Source organism: Hyperolius riggenbachi, chromosome 1 (genome assembly GCF_040937935.1).
Source record: "Hyperolius riggenbachi isolate aHypRig1 chromosome 1, aHypRig1.pri, whole genome shotgun sequence".
In the NCBI taxonomy this organism is placed as follows: domain Eukaryota; kingdom Metazoa; phylum Chordata; class Amphibia; order Anura; family Hyperoliidae; genus Hyperolius; species Hyperolius riggenbachi.
The window spans coordinates 250,158,365-250,179,997 of record NC_090646.1 but is presented as its reverse complement, the minus strand read 5'-3'; the positions used below and the strand labels follow the sequence as shown (position 1 = coordinate 250,179,997).

General features: G+C 42.8%; 1 long non-coding RNA gene across 1 annotated transcript in view; it reads right to left on the bottom strand.

The window, feature by feature from the left end:
- The window catches only part of LOC137547438 (uncharacterized), a 30,250-nt gene extending 9,127 nt beyond the window's left edge, over positions 1–21,123 (bottom strand). Inside the window, exons 1-2 of the long non-coding RNA XR_011026588.1 lie at positions 21,023–21,123; positions 5,775–5,853 (exon numbers count right to left, since the gene is read on the bottom strand). This is a non-coding gene — a long non-coding RNA (uncharacterized lncRNA). The remainder of the gene's footprint in view (positions 1–5,774; positions 5,854–21,022) is intronic.
- Positions 21,124–21,633: the final 510 nt, after the last annotated feature.

The following is a 21,633-nucleotide window of genomic DNA, read 5'->3' as shown; positions in this document are numbered from 1 at the left end:
TCAATGGGCAGGTGAATTTTCAAACCTACAAAGACTGTTTCTGGCCACAAAAGTGATGGAAAAGTTGTTTCAAGGGGTCTAACACCTGGACTGTGGCATCCATGCCAAAAGTCCCACCAAAAATTACGGAGTTGACGCAAAATCGGGCTTTAATCCCTAAAGGGAAGAAATCACATTGCATTCCTACAAATAATGCACTGGAGTGGTACTGTGCTTGTAACTTAATGTAGCAACAGCAGTAGTGTGCACACAGCTCTGGGTGTGGGCTGTGGAGTTTCACCCCGAAAAAAACCCCCAGGAAACTAATGTACTAGCCCTCAAAAGGGCTGGTTGGGGTGCTTTCACAGCAAGCGAGGAACAAAAACAAAGGCCTAGCTAATCCTTTCCCTAGTCCCTACCTATCTACAGCAAGTCTGACCCTGCTCTCACTAATAGTCAGCAGCCAGCAGAGAATGAATCCAATATGGCCACTGCAACTGCTTATTAATAGGGGGGTTAGGGGTCCAGGAGGGAGTGCTAGCTGACTGGCTGCCATGTGTCTGCTGACTGTGAAGTAAGGGGTCAAAGTTTGGCTCCATGATGATGTATAGGGGGCGGGTCAAACATGCCACATGTTCGCAGTTCACCGAGAACGCGAATAGCAGAAATTCACTGGGACCTGTCTGCTGGCTAACTGTGTAGGACATCTCTAGTGGTTACTGAACCAGGGTTCTAATCCTGAGCGAGCTCTATGTGAGCACCTCAGGTGATAGTTTCCTCATCATATGACTTACCATTGTACAATGTTATTATATGAAGTGCTATTGATATATGATATATATTTGCTGCTATGTACTATAAATATTCCAAGTGGTATGTCCATGCATTAATTGGTTTTATTTTTTTCTAACTGTGTTGATTATTCTTTAATAAATATGTTTATACCTTTCTTCAGGCATGTGTAGTGCTGCTTTAAAAAGGACTTACTGCTTTCTTGATATATGGTTATTTATTTGGCACTAGCACTGTGTGTGGTGTGCAGTGATTACGCTCTTGGTTTCTATATGTTTAAATCCGCTGGTGTATAGCAAGCCTATAGCTTTAAATTTTACACAGCCACATCAACCCCACATATAGACAGCCTGTTTTGGACTTTTGGTCCTCATCAGTACATGGCAGAGATTGATATGGCTGTATGGGATAGAGCTTGGACCAGTACAACAGATTAACCAAACAGTTCGGGGTGACCCAGACCCCTAGGAATGTACAGGAGACTAAAAGAGACCTAAAAGCCCTCTTACTAAAAAGCAATGCTTGGCAGGAAGCTTGAATGACGAAGCTCTGCTCTGCCATCAGCCTCCTTGAACCGATCGGCGCTAGGAGACTGTTAGATGGCGAAACCGCCATCTAATTAGTCTGTACAGCGCTGCGATCCACGGCAGCACTGTACTGGGGACAGCCATGTGACACGACTGTACTCCTGGGGGAGACAGAAGTGATCCGCTGTAGCTAAAGCCTATGACAGCCGATTGCAGTGATTGGCTGGCTGTGAGAGGGAGGAGGGAACACATAAATAAGAAAAAAATGAACTTTTTATTGAAAAAAAATATTTGCCAAAAAATAAACAAACATCTGGAGGGGCGATCAGACTTCACCAACAGAAAGCTCTGTTGGTGGGGAAAAAAAGGGGGGGGGGGAATCACTTGTGTGCTGAGTTGTGTGACCCTGCAGCGAGGCCTTAAAGAGAAACTCTGACCAAGAATTGAACTTTATCCCAATCAGTAGCTGACAGGGCCGGCCTTAGGTTTCACAGCACCCTGAGCGAAACCTGATTTTTGTGCCCCCCCATTCATCCTCTTCCCGCATGCGCGCACACACACACAGGCCCATATGCAATTTACTTTTTCTCCTGAGATATCTCCTAGGACAGTGGTTCCCAACCTTTTTGACATTGTGACACAAATGCTCAGATCTACGTGACACGTCACACATGTATAATAGAAAAAATACTATTAATAACCACAAAATGGTTGGAAAGAGTGCATTACCCTGAATATACTTAAAAATGAAGGCTAGACCCCTTTAGGAATATTGATAAAAACAATCAGTGGGACAGTTAGCCCCCCCCATTTAGAATGATAGCACAGCAGTGACAATTTGCACCACGCGTTATGGCAGCAGTTTTCCCCCCCTTCAATGCCCTCAGACTCAGTATAGGTAGGTAGCCAGGTATAGGTGCCCCCAGTATAGGATCTTATGAGAAGGTGCCCACAATATAGGTTGCCAAACATAGGTGCCTCCAGTATAGGCAGTCAGATGAAGGACTCTCCATCCCCCCCATAGGTAGCCAGGCGTAGGTGCCTCCAGTATAGGTAGCCAGGTGTTGGTGCCCTCAGTAAAGGTAGCCAGCAATAAGTGCCCCCAGTATAGGAAATCAGGTGTAGGTGCCCTCATTTTAGGCAACCAGCTATAGGCGCCCCTTAGAAGCCGGCGCCCTGAGCGACCGCTCCGGTCGCTCAGGTCAAAGGCCGGCTATGGTAGCTGATACCCCCTTTTACGTGAGAAATCTATTCCTTTTCACAAACAGACCATCAGGGGGCTCTGCATGACTGATATTGTGGTGAATCCCCTCCCACAAGAAACTCTGAGGACCATGGTACACCTGGCAGTTTCCTGTCTGTGAACCTTATTGCATTGTGGCTGTTTTCAACTGCCAAAAAAGCATGCAGCAGCTACATCACCTGCCAACAGTAAAAATGTCACCATGTAATAAATGTCAGAATGGAAATCAGGGATTTAAAAAGATTTTACAATGGGCAAACACTGACTAAATCATTTATACATAATTATTGTAAAAATGAAGCACTTTTTTATTGCATTATTTTCACTGGAGTTCCTCTTTAAAGCTGCACTGGCCCTTTTAGTGAAAAATGGCCTCGTCTGTAGGGGGGTTTAACACTGTGGTCCTCAAGTGTTTAAATAATACCCCTCTAGTGGGGATAGTGGCTAAATCAAAGCTTCTTTTGAAACTTTCTGAAAGACTTCTAAATCTTATCCAAGATTAAGTGGGACAAGATGATGCATTGATTACTGCCACCTATCTTTACTGTAGTTTTTAGTAGTTTTTACTACTTTTTTTCTGTAAAAACTGCATGACAAAATGAATATTTTGCTAGAGGAATGTCCAGGATAAAAACATGCAAAGGAAGGAAATCATATAGTAACAGGAGCAATTCCTTCCTCTTTGACTTCACGCATCACAAATGTTCAGCTCACAAAGTAAATTTCACTTTGCCTAATTAAATTTGCTTCGATCTCTGTTACTATTAACAATATACAGTAGTCATACATGTTTCATATAGGCATATTCTAATTCTGTATCATCTGATAAAATGTTTTGTTTCACGTACCTGGGTTTGGTTCAGGTTTGTTTTGAAGCTCAACACTAATCAAAATTTAATTTGCACCTACTATCCTAAACGATGTTTGATTACTCTTATAAAAGAGATGTGCTCCTCCTACTGTCTTACAAGTTGTCACAGGGACAGAAGAAAGATACAAGTTCTTAGCAATGAGAACACAAGCAACAAAAAACACAAAAGAGGTTCTAGCCCCTTGATCAAAACAAAGCTAAAATACTAGCATGGCAGATATTTACCTTGGATTAAATCACATTTGAATTAAATGGTCCCTCACTTTTTCCCATCTCTACCTGTCAGCCCAAGGCAATAAAACTAAAAAGGTCTTTATCCCTAACTGACTTGATGCAAGCCAATACACACATCATCTCCAATAAAACACTTAATTGAAATCTCTTTCCACAACATGTGTAAGTGTTTTTTTTGTTGTTTTCTTCACTTTTACCCATATATGGTAAAAAGGGAGTAATATGTTATAGAGGGAGTTATAACTGCACCTTTTAACCAGAAAGTTGCAGATAAACGTGAGCTTTCTATTAATGGGTCCTTCCAGATTCCACATAAGCACCCTCCTCCCCTTGTCCTTAAATTAAGTGAAGGGTGTTTTGGAAAGCAGAAAAAGCCTTAAATAAAGTGTGGAAATTCTTCTTTTTACTGTTCATTTATCTTCAGCAATATGGCTATAGGTGAAACGCTGCATTGCCGCAGCAGAACAATGTATTTAAACCTCAGAAATCCCGACGCAAAAATCGACAACTTTCCAGTTTATGGATTTTGCTGCCCAGGCGAGGCAGAGCTTTGGGCTGTAGTTCTGCCTCTGCTAGAGTCAATAAGTGCTGATCTCCGCCTCTCCCTGCCCCTCTCAGTAAAGTAAGACTGAGAGGGGTGGGGAGAGCCGGCGATCACAGAGATTGACTCCAGCAGAGGCAGAGCTTCAGCACAAAGCTCTACCTCTAACAGGAAAGGATCCCCAAAATGTTCCCCGGTGATTTGGGGGGTTTAAATAAAAACATTCTGCGGGGGAATGGAGCGTTTCACCTATGCTCATATTGCTTAAGATAAATGAACAGTAAAAAGAAGAATTTTGAATGGCTTCAAACTCTCTTTAACAGTTCCCTATTTTTAATGGGTTTCCCTTGTGTTACTGACCATGGTGATATGATGGCTTAGAGGATAAAGCGCCCTGTTTGCCAATTCCACAAAAAAACTAAAATATTTGTACATACATAGTCTGGGCTTAAGAGAAGTTAAAATATTTGCTTGTTTTTCTTTTTCTCTCTCCTACCAACAACAACAACAACAACAATATGGTCTATGTAGTTTAAAGGAATTGATTTTATGGATTTATGTTAGGCTTTACACATTTAGGGCTAACACCCGGATCTTTCATTCCCTTTATTCTTTTTTTCAAGTGCTCTGAACTTACAGTCTACGATACACTATAAATACACTGGTTTGTATTTTATCTGAGGAGGTGAACTGTGCTCCACGAAACACGTTATGATTTATAATGTGTGATGAAAAATAAATCTTTTGTTTGAAATTGGCATTGCCCTTTCTTTTAGAGGTAAGCAATTTCTATTATTTATTTTTTATTATTTTAGTCACATAATATATAGTAGATACACCTGTCATTGACTATCACCTATTTTTGGGGTGCCTTCTCCATCCCTGTTGTTATGTCACAGCCCCCGGCTGCTTTGAGGAGTTAGGCTAGTGTTCACTTCTGAACTATTGCTTTTTTCCGGAGTGGGACCAACTCATCTGACAACCTAAAAAAGTGAGGGTGGAGTTTCCTCTCCTGCCTTCATACTGTGGTTGCTAGTTGTGCAACCCACACTTGTGATAATTATGTTGCTCTTTAAGACTACATGATCAGCACTTGTTGACATACTACACTATAAGGGGCTCCTGGTGTCTCTGTTTTTTCCTGTCTCCCTAGGAAGTCTGTTGAATCAACTGAGATAACACACACCTTTGAACATGTTTTATGTTTTTGCTAAAAAAAAGAGTTGTGAAATTACTTGTAGACTGAAGTGCAATAAACCTCATTCATGAAAATCTTAATCATTATAAAATATTTGTACAAACACAGTCTGGGCTTAAAAGAAGCTAAAGTATGTGCTTGTTTTTCTTTCTCAAACTCCAACCAACAACAGCAATATGGTCCATTTAATTCAAAGGAATTGATTTTATGGCTTTATATTAGGCTTCACACATTTAGGGCTAACCCCAGGGTCTTTCATTCCTTTTATGGAAAAGTAGAATAATACAAATGAAATCTTGTTGTGGGGAAAAAAAGAAAAACATTTTACAGTCAGCTTTCTGTAGAGTATAAAAAATGCTCTTGTTTTTCAAACACACCAAGAGACTTACATTTTCTTAAGACAATATTTCCTCTTCTCATACTTCCTCTTCTTTTTAATTAAATAATATGCTGTAAATATAAGGCTGCCTGTAGGAAAGAAGCAAAAATAAAAATCCTTTTTTCTGTGTGTCACATCTCTGGTGATGTTAATGTGACCATGCATGGCTTTTTACATGAACCGCAAATGCCTGAAGCAAGTGCTTGCTGTTTGCCCTATAAATTAATCAACTGGGAGTATTTGTAAACACATATGTATAAAAGGTAAAAATAATGCCGTGTTATGTCTTGCTCAGATGTACATGCATAGGGCAGATGATTCACCACACTGGAGGCTTGAAGCCACCTTCAAGCACCTAGTAAATAAACAGGAGTGCCTGGCGGTAAATGTATCACTACCAGCCAACCATATGACAAAACCCATAGGAGAGGTGGATTTTATGAATGACAGACAGTGAGACATTTCACTGTCTGTCTGTTTTCCTACAGATATATATACAGGCTCTGATATATAGATGCAGGGTAAACACCATCCGTCCAAAGACTGAAATCCATTGCACAGATTTTATAGAGGGTAAACATTGGCCCAGTTTATTAAATCCAAGACGATCTACAAATTTAGATGTTATATTAATGAATGCTGACGATGGAAACACTTAATAAATCGTATTGTACAGTAGATTAATATTATTTGGTGAATCTTTCCTGGATCCTAACTGGCTCTTTACAGTATTGCATGTGAACACTGATATTTACAGTATACAGTAATACTATGCAAGCATACATTTATGTCTCTTAATGTTCAAAAATTGCTCAAAGGTAGATAAATGCTAATACAATTCAGAAGGCATTGCTGTGAGTGTTAAAAGTAGAATAACTTCAAAGTGCCAACCAAGGGTAAAACTGCTTACTGTGCAGCTATAAGATATAGAGGCACCCACACAATGAGTGCTCTAACTTAGGCACTTTATATTGACCTGAGGAAGTTGGCCAGTAGCCATGAAATGCATTGTCTTATGTGCATCAATAAATATTTGTTCCTTGATGGAGGTAAGATCAAACTACTCCTAATTTGTATATTCATGTTTTAAATTACAAGTATTTCTAGGGTGCCTACCATAGTTATCTTTTAGCATTAGTCTAACCCTTCAGGGTATAGTATTGTACACCACGTGTATCAATAATCTGAGGAGAGCGACCAGGCCTGCACCTGCACAGTAGACCTTGGTTACCGAACAGGAACGGTTTAATTTCCCACAGGCTCTGACGGTGGTTGCAGGAGTGCAACCCACTTTTGTGAGTTTAACTTACTACTCTGCTGAAACCCCACTTATCCTAATGACACTGCACCATTGGGTTCCTAGTATCTCTCATTGAGTCTTGGAGGTCAAATCTTTAACCACTGAGAGTCATCACATAGTTCTAAGTGTGTTAAAGGCATTAATATACTAAAATAACCACTAACTCTTCAAAAAAGCAGTCTGAACACCCTATGGAGTAGTATTGTAGCTGTTGATTGCTGTTCCCTCCTTTACTCCATGTCCTCCATTGACCAATCCCACCACATTTAGTGTTACCCAATTATTATTTACCTGCATTTCCATTTCTGTGATTGACTATCTACATGTCAGGACTGATCTAGGCACAGAATGGCAGGAAGTGGATTACTGAGAGGACTGTCCAGTCTGGTAATAAAAAATGGCAATAATGGAATGCAGGACATAGATAAAAAAGTATTCAAAAATACAACGGTGATGAGTGTGTGTGGCGAAAGGAGGTGGGAGTAGCCTGTTGCAGGCGAACATTTAAAAAATATGCACGATAAAATGGGCATGGATTTACCCATTAGTAGAATACTGGTAAATGTATTGATATTCTACTATAACTAAACCCTAACTTAACTTTCAAATGACCCTTCCCCTACCTATGTCTAACACATAAACCATACACCAACCAACCACACAACCCCACCAACCACACACACACTTACTCCTAACACTAACCTTCGGTGCTCTAAGCTGTTATAACATAGTGAAACTTCAGCACCTGCCATAGCCACAATTTACCCAGTGCCCAAATTACGCTCCTGGCGCTGGTTACCACTGCTAAATTTCAAACTCAAAGTTCAGATATAGTATAGCAAAACTCTGGCTCTTGCCATCTACGCTTATTATCTTGCACCCACATTATTGCCGCAGCACCACCATAGCTGCAATTTGTACAATGGTCTATGGTGATACCAAAATTATCATTTGGCAAACCATAGGCAGGCAGCTTAATTAATCTCATTGTTTATTTAAACTGACCACAAAACATATTACATCCCTGTAAAAATGTAATGAAAACTGGCATTAAGGCTCATACGCACGCTCAACAAAAGTCTTTGAAATGCACAATTATCAAACAACTTTTGTTGCTGAAACAAACCATAAAAGTTGTTTGCTATTGTTCAAACAACTGATAAGACGCAGCTCAAGTTAATCCAACAAATTTGTTTGATAATTGTGCATTTAAAAGACTTTTGTTGAGCATGTGTATGAGCCTTTAGAGAAGTAAAACGAATAATTGATTATAATTATATATCATGAGAGTATTTGGGGTTAAAGGGACGTCGAGCACCTCTCATGGGCATGCCTTTAAGCCAGATGACTTCCAACAAAGTCGTGCTATGACCCCTCTGGAGGAGCCTCTTGCAATGGCCATGCATGTCACTTCCTCTTCCGGCTTCATTCAGTGATGCACTTCTCTAACAGAGAAGACATGGATGACCGGGAAGTTATAACATAGCCAAGATGACAGCCACGATTTTTAAATTAAAATCGAACTGAAACTATTTGGTGTAGAATGGCAATTCAGGCATCAAATGAAAGAGGAGATGTCAAGCAACAGAATGGTATGCATATTTAAGTACTTTGCAGTATTGGTCGGAGTCTCTTTAAAGGCATACCCATGAGAGGTGCTAGGAGTCCCTTTCATTTAGCATATGTATGCTATATGTTCTTTTATCTCTTATTCTTTTTTCGTGGTCACAAATATAGTATGTTCATGTTCTAGCTGAAATAATTTCAGCACCAAAACACAGCTTTCTGAAAGAGATTATTCTTGTCTGAATGTTCTGCAGATCCAGTGTTGAACTTATACCCCTAAAGCTATATATATTGTATATATAAAAAAAATAACATGATAACCAAAGTCGTGTCAGAAGACAAAGAGAACTGAACAACGTTCCCTCATTAATCTGTAAGATATCAGTTAAAGCGGAACTATTTTTTCCACTACAGAAAATCAAATACTTTATTGATCAGGTAAATAAACAAAGCAGCAATCTGGTCCGTGGATGTAGAAAGCACATCATGTTATGAAATTAGATGTTTTGAAAATAAATAATGTAAGTCCTTTGCTATTTCAGTGTCAACATAATAAAGTTTAGAACTAAGGCCTATCAATAAAAACATGTCATTTGCACAAATTGCACAGATCTATACATGTACTCACTAATACATTCATCCATTTGTTTCTTTCAATGTTAGCATGTTGATTCTTCAAAGATGTTTAGATAACCATGTTTCACTTTGTAAATTTTTAAACCAGCTATTCAAATGTGAACTGGTATAGATTAGTGCACTTATGAGCTAATGTGTACAGATTAAAGTTTATCCACAACCAGAAAAAGAAGGTCCCAGTCTTTAAACAGGCACACTACTGCTGCCTAGTGTTGGGCGAACACCTAGATGTTCGGGTTCGCGAACGTTCGCCGAACATCGCCGCGATGTTCGGGTGTTCGCGCCGAACTCCGAACATAATGGAAGTCAATGGGGACCCGAACTTTCGTGCTTTGTAAAGCTTCCTTACATGCTACATACCCCAAATTTGCAGGTTATGTGCACCTTGGGAGTGGGTACAAGAGGAAAAAAAATATTTGAAAAAGAGCTTATAGTTTTTGAGAAAATTGATTGTAAAGTTTCAAAGGAAAAACTGTCTTTTAAATGTGGAAAATGTCATGTTTCTTTGCACAGGTAACATGCTTTTTGTCGCCATGCAGTCATAAATGTAATACAGAGAAGAGGTTCCAGGAAAAGGGACCGGTAACGCTAACCCAGCACCAGCAGCAGCACACGTGATGGAACAGGAGGAGGCGCAGGAGGAGAAGGCCACGCTTTTTGAGACGCAACCCAGGCCTTGCATGAGGACAAAAAGCGTGCGGATATAGCAATGCTTTTTGCCGCCATGCAGTCATAAATGTAATAAAGATGAGAGGTTCCATAAACAGGGACCGGCAACGCTAACCCAGCAGCAGCAGCAGCACACGTGATGGAACAGGAGGAGGCGCAGGAGGAGAAGGCCACGCTTTTTGAGACGCAACCCAGGCCTTGCATGAGGACAAGAAGCGTGCGGATAGCATGCTTTTTGCCGCCATGCAGTCATAAATGTAATAAAGATAAGAGGTTCCATAAACAGGGACCGGAAACGTTAACCCAGCAGCAGCACACGTGATGGAACAGGAGGAGGTGCAGGAGGAGAAGGCCACGCTTTTTGAGACACAACAACCCAGGCCTTGCATGAGGACAAGAAGCGTGCGGATAGCATGCATTTTGCCGCCATGCAGTCATAAATGTGCGGTATTGAGTGGGTTTTCTTAAGTGCTCCCCTGTGGCCTGTACGTGAACCGTCAGGGCCCAGGGAAACACCTCTTCCCTTGCCCCTCCCTCTTTCACCGGATTTCTTCCTCATTTCACTTATCCTTAAAGTACACACTGACTGGCAGCAGTACAGTGGCAGTACAGAAATGCTATACAGTGGTGGGTGAGCGGTGTACCACTATTCCCAGCAGCGACACAGAGCACAATGCTATACAGTGGTGGGTGAGCGGTGTACCACTATTCCCAGCAGCGACACAGAGCACAATGCTATACAGTGGCGGGTGAGCGGTGTAGTACTGTTCCCAGCAGACACAGAGTGGCAGTAAACACAATGCTATATAGTGTGGCTGAGCGAGGTACACAGAGTGGCAGTAAACACAATGCTATATAGTGTGGCTGAGCGAGGTACACAGAGTGGCAGTAAACACAATGCTATATAGTGTGGCTGAGCGAGCGGTGTACTACTATTCCCAGCAGACACAGAGTGGCAGTAAACAGAATGCTATATAGTGTGGCTGAGCGAGGTACACAGAGTGGCAGTAAACACAATGCTATATAGTGTGGCTGAGCGAGGTACACAGAGTGGCAGTAAACAGAATGCTATATAGTGTGGCTGAGCGAGCGGTGTACTACTATTCCCAGCAGACACAGAGTGGCAGTAAACACAATGCTCTATAGTGTGGCTGAGCGAGGTACACAGAGTGGCAGTAAACAGAATGCTATATAGTGTGGCTGAGCGAGGTACACAGAGTGGCAGTAAACAGAATGCTATATAGTGTGGCTGAGCGAGCGGTGTACTACTATTCCCAGCAGACACAGAGTGGCAGTAAACACAATGCTATATAGTGTGGCTGAGCGAGCGGTGTACTACTATTCCCAGCAGCGACACAATGACTGGGGGGACCCTGGCTAGCGTGGCTGGAGCGCGAACTACCCTGCCTGCCTACCCAAAGCTAAACCCACAGACAAATGGCGGAGATATGACGTGGTTCGGGTATTTATTTACCTGAACCACGTGACAGTTCGGCCAATCAGAGCGCGTTCGGGTCCGAACCACGTGACCCGTTCGGCCAATCACAGCGCTAGCCGAACGTTCGGGGAACGTTCGGCCATGCGCTCTTAGTTCGGCCATGTGGCCGAACGGTTTGGCCGAACACCATCAGGTGTTCGGCCGAACTCGAACATCACCCGAACTGGGTGATGTTCTGCAGAACCCGAACAGTGGTGAACACTGTTCGCCCAACACTACTGCTGCCATGTTGATAATAACAATAACATTTGTGAAGTGCTTATCTCCCATAGGACTCAAAAAACGGAATGTTACACAACACAACAGGCAATAGTTTTAGTAGAACTTTAGTCACGCAATATGCTTTTTTTTTAACCATTTCCTACTTTGATATTGGACTACCTATCTGCAATTTTGTTCAGTTTTAAAATGAATATACTTCATTATAGCCTATAGTACAATAAAACCAGTTAATTTTCTAATCTGCAAAGTTTTACTGTCAGATAACTAAGGGGGAATCCAATGATGGTGAGGGATTTCTCTTATGCAAAATTGTCACCTAAGCACATTACAAACAATCTAGCATATATACAGGGATTACAGTGTTAAGTAAAAACCTACCCCTAATTACAGTATATTAACCTTTGACTTCTACAGTTGGTGTTCTCCTTAAGAACCAGAGCAATTATCAGATTTCAGCTCTCCTCCAATTCATTTGCTAATACCTTTATCACACCGACATTATCTATATGTTGTTTCTTCACCATCAATTAGGCTTTCTTTGTGGGGTACTTTTTTGCTAAGAATTATTTCATTCCTATATGCATTTTAACGGGAACAATAAAAAAAATGTAAAAAAAATGGCTGATTTCTCCGTTTTCGGCCGTTATACAAGTAGCTTTAAAATAAAACATGCTACTGTGGATAAAACTCACACATTTTATTTGTCCATTTGTCCTAGCTATTACAAAGTTTAAATGATATCCCTAGTACGTACGTAGTAGTATGGTGACAATATTTTATTTGGAAATAAAGGTGTATTTTTTCAGTTTTCTTCATTTACACCATAACACTAATAACAAGCCCTTATTTGCAAAAACAACAGTGATATACCCTCATGACATACATATAAAAAACTGAGACCCTAAGGTAACTATTTATGTATTTTTTTACATGTCACTTTTTTATATTACAAGTGATTTATTTTGGTAATTATGTGTGTGTGTGTGTGTGTGTGTGTGTGGGGGGGGGGGGTGGTAAGGGGTTAATTAATGGGTTATTTCATTTATTTTAATATGCAGTAAGGTGTACTTTTACTATTTGGCCTTTGACCACTAGAACACACACACACACACACACACACACACACACACACACACACACACACACACACACACACACACACACACACACACACACACACACACACACACACACACACACACACTTTATGCAGAAAACACTCTAAATTATGAACTGAACTTTTAGGATATTTTACACACCTCCTAACACATTAAGAAGATAATCTCAGGCATCAAATACCCACTGGAATACTCTTCAATGCAATTAACTTAAACTTGAGGCTTTCATGCATATAAGATCTTCATGTTGGGTTATCTGTTCTCCTTTCTTCCAAGCCTTACACATACAATTTTTACATACTGCCATGCGCTATATTCTAAATATCCTCCAGCTTTAAACAGAGGTGAGCAATACAGGGGAGACAAGAGCTCTGCCACTGCTGTGGACCACCAACTGCACACTACATTACAGGGGTCACAGTGGGCAGCCCTCCCCAGTGCACTCACCACCAGAGAAACCACCCACCAGTACTACTCACATTATATGTACAACCACCCCTGGAGACTGGCTGCTTTCACCCCCCCCTGTACCACATTACTATGTGAAATGGAAGGTCTCAATTGAAGCATTGCCTTTCGTTGTGTTTTTGCATTTAATTTGGGTAGTAATGGTGGGTGGCTTCTCTGCTGGGGAGGGCACTGGGGAGGGCCGTACACTCTGTCCCCTATAGTATAGCATCCCATTGGTGGTCCCGAGAGGTTGTAGTGCCCCCCCCCTGCATTGCTCACCCCTGTCTGAAAATTATAGCATCCCACTAGCTACCTGTATCACCTGTGCTCCCACAATACTATGTGAAACTGAAAGTATATTTGTAGCATACAGGAGATAGTGTAATTCTGTTCAGTCCATGCTATATTCGGTACTACATGTCTGGACACATTAACCACTTCCCGACCGCCCCCAGCCGGGCCCAAATGACCGCAATACGCCCATCGGCGGAGGCGGCTGCGGGAGTGGCTATGCGGCGATCGCGTCATTCGTGACGCGATCAGCCGCCGGGGACTGGCTCCGCCCACCGTTCGCTGTAACCCGCCTGCCGTTCGGAAGCGCCGGCGGGTTACTAGCACCCGGATCGCCGCATGTAAAAAGTATAATAGGCTTTGTAATGTATACAAAGCCTATTATACTGGCTGCCTCCTGCCCTGGTGGTCCCAGTGTCCGAGGGACCACCAGGGCAGGCTGAAGCCACCCTAGTCTGCACCCAAACACACTGATTTCCCCCCCTGCCCCCTGATCGCCCACAGCAACCCTCAGACCCCCCCCTGCCCACCCCCCAGACCACTGTTTGCACCCAGTCACCCCCCCTAATCACCCATCAATCACTCCCTGTCACTATCTGTCAACGCTATTTTTTTTTGTCCCTAATCTGCCCCCTACTCCCTCCTGATCACCCCCCCACCCCTCAGATTCTCCCCAGACCCCCCCCAGACCCCCCCCCCCCAGACCCCCCCCCCTGTGTACTGTATGCATCTATCCCCCCTGATCACCTGTCAATCACCTGTCAATCACCTGTCAATCACCCGTCAATCACCCGTCAATCACCCGTCAATCACCCCCTGTCACTGCCACCCATCAATCAGCCCCTAACCTGCCCCTTGCGGGCAATCTGATCACCCACCCACACCAATAGATCGCCCGCAGATCCGACATCAGATCACCTCCCAAGTGCAGGGTTTACATCTATTCTCTCCTCTAAAAACACCCACTAATTACCCATCAATCACCCATCAATCACCCCCTATCACCACCTGTCACTGTTACCCATCAGATTAGACCCTAATCTGCCCCTTGCGGGCACCCAATCACCCGCCCACACGCTCAGATTGCCCTCAGACCCCCCCTTATCAATTCGCCAGTGCACTATTTACATCTGTTATTCCCTGTAATAACCCACTGATCACCTGTCAATCACCCATCAATCACCCCCTGGCACTACCACCCATCAATCAGCCCCTAACCTGCCCCTTGTGGGCAATCTGATCACCCACCCACACCAATAGATCGCCCGCAGGTCCGACATCAGATCACCTCCCAAGTGCAGTGTTTACATCTCTTCTCTCCTCTAAACACCCACTAATTACCCATCAATCACCCATCAATCACCACCTGTCACTGTTACCCATCAGATTAGACCCTAATCTGCCCCTTGCGGGCACCCTATCACCCGCCCACACGCTCAGATTGCCCTCAGACCCCCCCTTATCAATTCGCCAGTGCAATATTTACATCTGTTATTCCCTGTAATAACCCACTGATCACCTGTCAATCACCCATCAATCACCCCCTGTCACTGCCACCCATAAATCACCCCCTGTCACTGCCACCCATCAATCAGCCCCTAACCTGCCCCTTGCGGGCAATCTGATCACCCACCCACACCAATAGATTGCCCGCAGGTCCGACATCAGATCACCTCCCAAGTGCAGTGTTTACATCTCTTCTCTCCTCTAAACACCCACTAATTACCCATCAATTACCCATCAATCACCACCTGTCACTGTTACCCATTAGATTAGACCCTAATCTGCCCCTTGCGGGCACCCTATCACCCGCCCACACGCTCAGATTGCCCTCAGACCCCCCCCCCCCCTTATCAATTCGCCAGTACAATATTTACATCTGTTATACCCTGTAATAACCCACTGATCCCCTGTCAATCACCCATCAATCACCCCCTGTCACTGCCACCCATCAATCACCCCCTGTCACTGCCACCCATCAATCACCCCCTGTCACTGCCACCCATCAATCAGCCCCTAACCTGCCCCTTGCGGGCAATCTGATCACCCACCCACACCAATAGATCGCCCGCAGGTCCGACATCAGATCACCTCCCAAGTGCAGTGTTTACATCTCTTCTCTCCTCTAAACACACACTAATTACCCATCAATCACCCCCTATCACCACCTGTCACTGTTACCCATCAGATTAGACCCTAATCTGCCCCTAGGGCACCCAATCACCCGCCCACACCTCAGAACGCCCTCAGACCCCAGCCCTGATCACCTCGCCAGTGCATTGCTTGCATCTATTTCCCCCCCCTAATCACACCTTGAGACACCCATCAATCACCTCCTGTCACCCCCTAGCACACCTACCCATCAGATCAGGCCCTAATTTGCCCCGTGTGGGCTCCTGATCACTCGGCCAAACCCTCAGATCCCCCTCAGACCCCCTTCCGATCACCTCCCCAGTGCATTGATTGCATCTATTTTCCCCTCTAACCGCCCCCTGAGACACCCATCAATCACCTCCTGTCACCCCCCTAGCACTCCTATCCATCAGATCAGGCCCAATACATCCTGTCATCTAAGAGGCCACCCTGCTTATGACCGGTTCCACAAAATGTGCCCCCTCATAGACCACCTGTCATCAAAATTTGCAGATGCTTATACCCCTGAACAGTCATTTTGAGAAATTTGATTTCCAGACTACTCACATTTTTGGGCCCGTAAAATGCCAGGGCAGTATAGGAACCCCACAAGTGACCCCATTTTAGAAAGAAGACACCCCAAGGTATTCTGTTAGGTGTATGATGAGTTCATAGAAGATTTTATTTTTTGACAAAAGTTAGCGGAAATTGGATTTTTATTGTTTTTTTCACAAAGTGTCATTTTTCACTAACTTGTGACAAAAAATAAAATCTTCTATGAACTCACCATACCCCTAACGGAATACCTTTGGGTGTCTTCTTTTTAAAATGGGGTCACTTGTGGGGTTCCTATACTGCCCTGGCATGTTAGGGGCCCTAAACCGTGAGGAGTAGTCTTGAAAACAAATGCCTCAAAATGACCTGTGAATAGGACGTTGGGCCCCTTAGCGCACCTAGGCTGCAAAAAAGTGTCACACATGTGGTATCGCCATACTCAGGAGAAGTAGTATAATGTGTTTTGTGGTGTATTTTTACACATACCCATGCTGGGTGGGAGAAATCTCTCTGTAAATGGACAATTGTGTGTAAAAAAAATCAAATAATTGTCATTTACAGAGATATTTCTCCCACCAGCATCTGTATGTGTAAAAATACACCCCAAAACACATTATACTACTTCTCCTGAGTACAGCGATACCACATGTGTGGCACTTTTTTGCACCCTAAGTGCGCTAAGGGGCCCAAAGTCCAATGAGTACCTTTAGGATTTCACAGGTCATTTTGCGACATTTGGTTTCAAGACTACTCCTCACGGTTTAGGGCCCCTAAAATGCCAGGGCAGTAAAGGAACCCCACAAATGACCCCATTTTAGAAAGAAGACACCCCAAGGTATTCCGTTAGGAGTACGGTGAGTTCATAGAAGATTTTATTTTTTGTCACAAGTTAGCGGAAATTGATATGTATTGTTTTTTTTTTCACAAAGTGTCATTTTCCGCCAACTTGTGACAAAAAAAAATCTTCTATGAACTCACCATACTCCTAACAGAATACCTTGGGGTGTCTTCTTTCTAAAATGGAGTCACTTGTGGGGTTCCTATACTGCCCTGGCATTTTAGGGGCCCTAAACCGTGAGGAGTAGTCTAGAAAACAAATGCCTCAAAATGACCTGTGAATAGGACGTTGGGCCCCTTAGCGCACCTAGGCTGCAAAAAAGTGTCACACATGTGGTATCGCCGTACTCAGAAGAAGTAGTATAATGTGTTTTGGGGTGTATTTTTATACATACCCATGCTGGGTGGGAGAAATCTCTCTGTAAATGGACAATTGTGTGTAAAAAAAATCAAATAATTGTCATTTACAGAGATATTTCTCCCACCCAGCATCTGTATGTGTAAAAATACACCCCAAAACACATTATACTACTTCTCCTGAGTACGGCGATACCACATGTGTGGCACTTTTTTGCATCCTAAGTGCGCTAAGGGGCCCAAAGTCCAATGAGTACCTTTAGGATTTTACAGGTCATTTTGCGACATTTGGTTTCAAGACTACTCCTCACGGTTTAGGGCCCCCAAAATGCCAGGGCAGTATAGGAACCCCACAAATGACCCCATTTTAGAAAGAAGACACCCCAAGGTATTCTGTTAGGAGTACGGTGAGTTCATAGTAGATTTTATTTTTTGTCACAAGTTAGCGGAAAATGACACTTTGTGAAAAAAAAAACAATTAAAATCAATTTCCGCTAACTTGTGACAAAAAAAAAAAAATCTTCTATGAACTCACTATACTCCTAACGGAATACCTTGGGGTGTCTTCTTTATAAAATGGGGTAATTTGTGGGGTTCCTATACTGTCCTGGCATTTTAGGGGCCCTAAACCGTGAGGAGTAGTCTTGAAACCAAATTTCTCAAAATGACCTGTGAAATCCTAAAGGTACTCATTGGACTTTGGGCCCCTTAGCGCAGTTAGGGTGCAAAAAAGTGCCACACATGTGGTATCGCCGTACTCAGGAGAAGTAGTATAATGTGTTTTGGGGTGTATTTTTCCACATACCCATGCTGAGTGGGAGAAATATCTCTATAAATAGACAATTGTGTGTAAAAAAATTAAAAAATTGTCATTTACGGAGATATTTCTCCCACCCAGCATAGGTATGTGTAAAAATACACCCCAAAACACATTATACTACTCCTCCTGAGTACGGCAATACCACATGTGTGGCACTTTTTTGCAGCCTAACTGCTCTAAGGGGCCCAAAGTCCAATGAGCATCTTTAGGCTTTACAGGGGTGCTTACAATTAGGCACCCCCAAAATGCCAGGACAGTGAACACACCCCACAAATTACCCCATTTTGGAAAGTAGACACTTCAAGGTATTCAGAGAGGAGCATAGTGAGTCCGTGGCAGATTTCATTTTTTTTGTCGCAAGTTAGAAGAAATGGAAACTTTTTTTTTGTCACAAAGTGTCATTTTCCGCTAACTTGTGACAAAAAATAAAATCTTCTATGAACTCACCATGCCTCTCACTGAATACTTTGGGATGTCTTCTTTCCAAAATGGGGTCATTTGGGGGGTATTTGTACTATCCTGGAATTTTAGCCCCTCATGAAACCTGACAGGTGCGCAGAAAAGTCAGAGATGCTTGAAAATGGGAAAATTCACTTTTGGCACCATAGTTTGTAAACGCTATAACTTTTACCCAATCCAATAAATATACACTGAATGTTTTTTTTTTATCAAAGACATGTAGCAGAATAACTTCCGCGCTCAAATGTATAGGAAATTTTACTTTATTTGAAAAATGTCAGCACAGAAAGTTAAAAAAGTAATTTTTTTGACAAAATTCATGTCTTTTTTGATGAATATAATAAAAAGTAAAACTCACAGCAGCAATCAAATAGCACCAAAAGAAAGCTGTATTAGTGACAAGAAAAGGAGGTAAAATTCATTTAGGTGGTAGGTTGTATGAGCGAGCAATAAACCGTGAAAGCTGCAGTGGTCTGAATGGAGAAAAAGGCTCTGGTCCTTAAAGGAATACTATTAAAGTATCTAAATTTCTGGAAGCAGCATTAATCAATATGGCAATATGAGTCAGAACGAGCACAGCATATGTTTCTGCTGTGCAGTTTGTCTTTTTTTAGTATACCTTGCAGACAGCGTCCCCTGACAAACTGACGGCGACAGGTTTTTGGGGCAGACCATTATGCTAGAGGTGATGCCTCTTGCTGAGTGCAGCTGTGAATTATACTGTTTTATGCTCCCCAACTTCAGTGCAAGTTATGCAGCATGTTACTATGAGGAGGGAGAGACAACAGCTCTCCCTCCCTCTCACTCCAAGTCTGCCCGGCCAATAACATCATGCTTACTTGTCCCCTTCTGTTTGTGTGTGAAGAGAATCGTCAGAAGTTTCCCTTCACACTAGTGAAGCCCGGTTCATGAGGGATTGGCTCATTTGAGCCGGTTCTTTCCTGTGAGTCGAGTGATCTGACTCATCACACTGAACTGAATCAGTTCAATGGATAAGAAAGGATTCCTTTCTCATCCACTGGACTGATTCTGTTCAGTGTCTTTCTCATCCACTGGACTGATTCGGTTCAGTGTCTTTCTCATCCACTGAACTGATTCGGTTCAGTGTGGTGAGTCAGATCACTCGACTCACAGGAAAGAACCGGCTCAAATGAGCCAATCCCTCATGAACCGGGCTTCACTAGTGTGAAGGGAAACTTCTGACGATTCTCTTCACACGCAAACAGAAGGGGACAAGTAAGCATGATGTTATTGGCCGGGCAGACTTGGAGTGAGAGGGAGGGAGAGCTGTTGTCTCTCCCTCCTCATAGCAACATGCTGCATAACTTGCACTGAAGTTGGGGAGCATAAAACAGTATAATCCACAGCTGCACTCGGCAAGAGGCATCACCTCTAGCATAATGGTCTGCCCCAAAAACCCGTCGCCGTCAGTTTGTTCAGGGGACGCTGTCTGCAAGGTATACTAAAAAAAGACACACTGCACAGCAGAAACATATGCTGTGCTCGTTCTGACTCATATTGCCATATTGATTAATGCTGCTTCTAGAAATTTAGATACTTTAAAAGTATTCCTTTAGGGGGCGAAAAGACTGTGGTCCTCAAGTGGTTAAACGTCTATAATTTGCTGACTGGCTTTACCCTGCTGACCAGTTAAATAGCAGGTGCTGCTTGGTGAGTAACCATTGCCTTCCAATGTGTTTTTGCACTAGATATCCTCTAGATCAGATAAACAATAAATACTTGAAGGATACTGATTATTTACCTGGAGAACACTATGTGCTATTTTGTATTCCATCCAGTGTCTTCATGCCATACCATACTCACAGAATACCAGAGTTCTACCACATCACCTTCAATGGTGAGACTGTGCAGACAGCATACTGTAGCTTTATGGTGGGCATACACGGTTCGTTTTTTCCACTCAATTCTCCACTCAATCTATCCTGTCGCTCGATTCTCCACTTGATTCTCTTATCTTCCTCCCCTTTTTCTTATCTTTTTCCAGTCTTTTTCCAGTTTTGCCGGTCGATACCTGATAGAAGTATCAGGTATCGACCGGCAAAACGATTGAACGGGAGATCGGACATGTTGGAAATGATCTATCTAACCATCTAATCACCTCAAAAATGAACCGTGTATTCCCAGCATAAGACTGTATGTCACCCTTCTTCTGCATGTATTGCAACTGTCTTCTGGCATTGCATTGTCCAGGAGGTGGAAGTAAGAGATAAGCACTGTAACTAAATCAAGCAGTCTTTGAACCTAATCTCTACTGATACAATCAAATGTCAGTGTACTAAAAAGGCAACATCACAAGAAAAATCAAAGTACCATATACATAATTTACCTCAATGGCTGACTGACCTCTATTGCTCTGTCAAATGACTGTGATCCCCTGCTGAAAGGCAGCTGTTTGGCCTCTTGCCACTGTCATGATCATGATCTGTTATCCTGATCATCACCTGCAAACATGTCCACTTTTACAGTTAGTTACATATTCCAGGACTGTTTTCAATAAGGTACAGCATACAGCCAGTGATGCTCGGATACCCCCAATCCCAGATTCAACTAAATTCGGCCACGGCTGAATCAAAATCCGGATCAGCCGTGATTGCAATCTGGATTTGAAATGGACTTATGAATTTGACTCAGATTTTTGCCTTGATTGCATGTAAAATCTGAATTCATGGCCAGTGATCCGGATTTTCCTTTAACGTTAAAAGCAATGCACCCATACCTGCTACAATTACCAAAATTGCATAGATTATAAAGGCAATCAGTGGCTACAACTTTTCAAAGTTTCCAGTGAAAAAGTATTTGTGATTTAATTCCGCCAAAACCCGCCTACAAAGCCCCCTTACATGCTATAAACACCAAATTTGCAGGATATGTTAAGTAGAACAGTGGGAACAAGGGAAAAAAGTTTTTCAAAAAGCAGTGGTGCTCACCGCCAGGTCG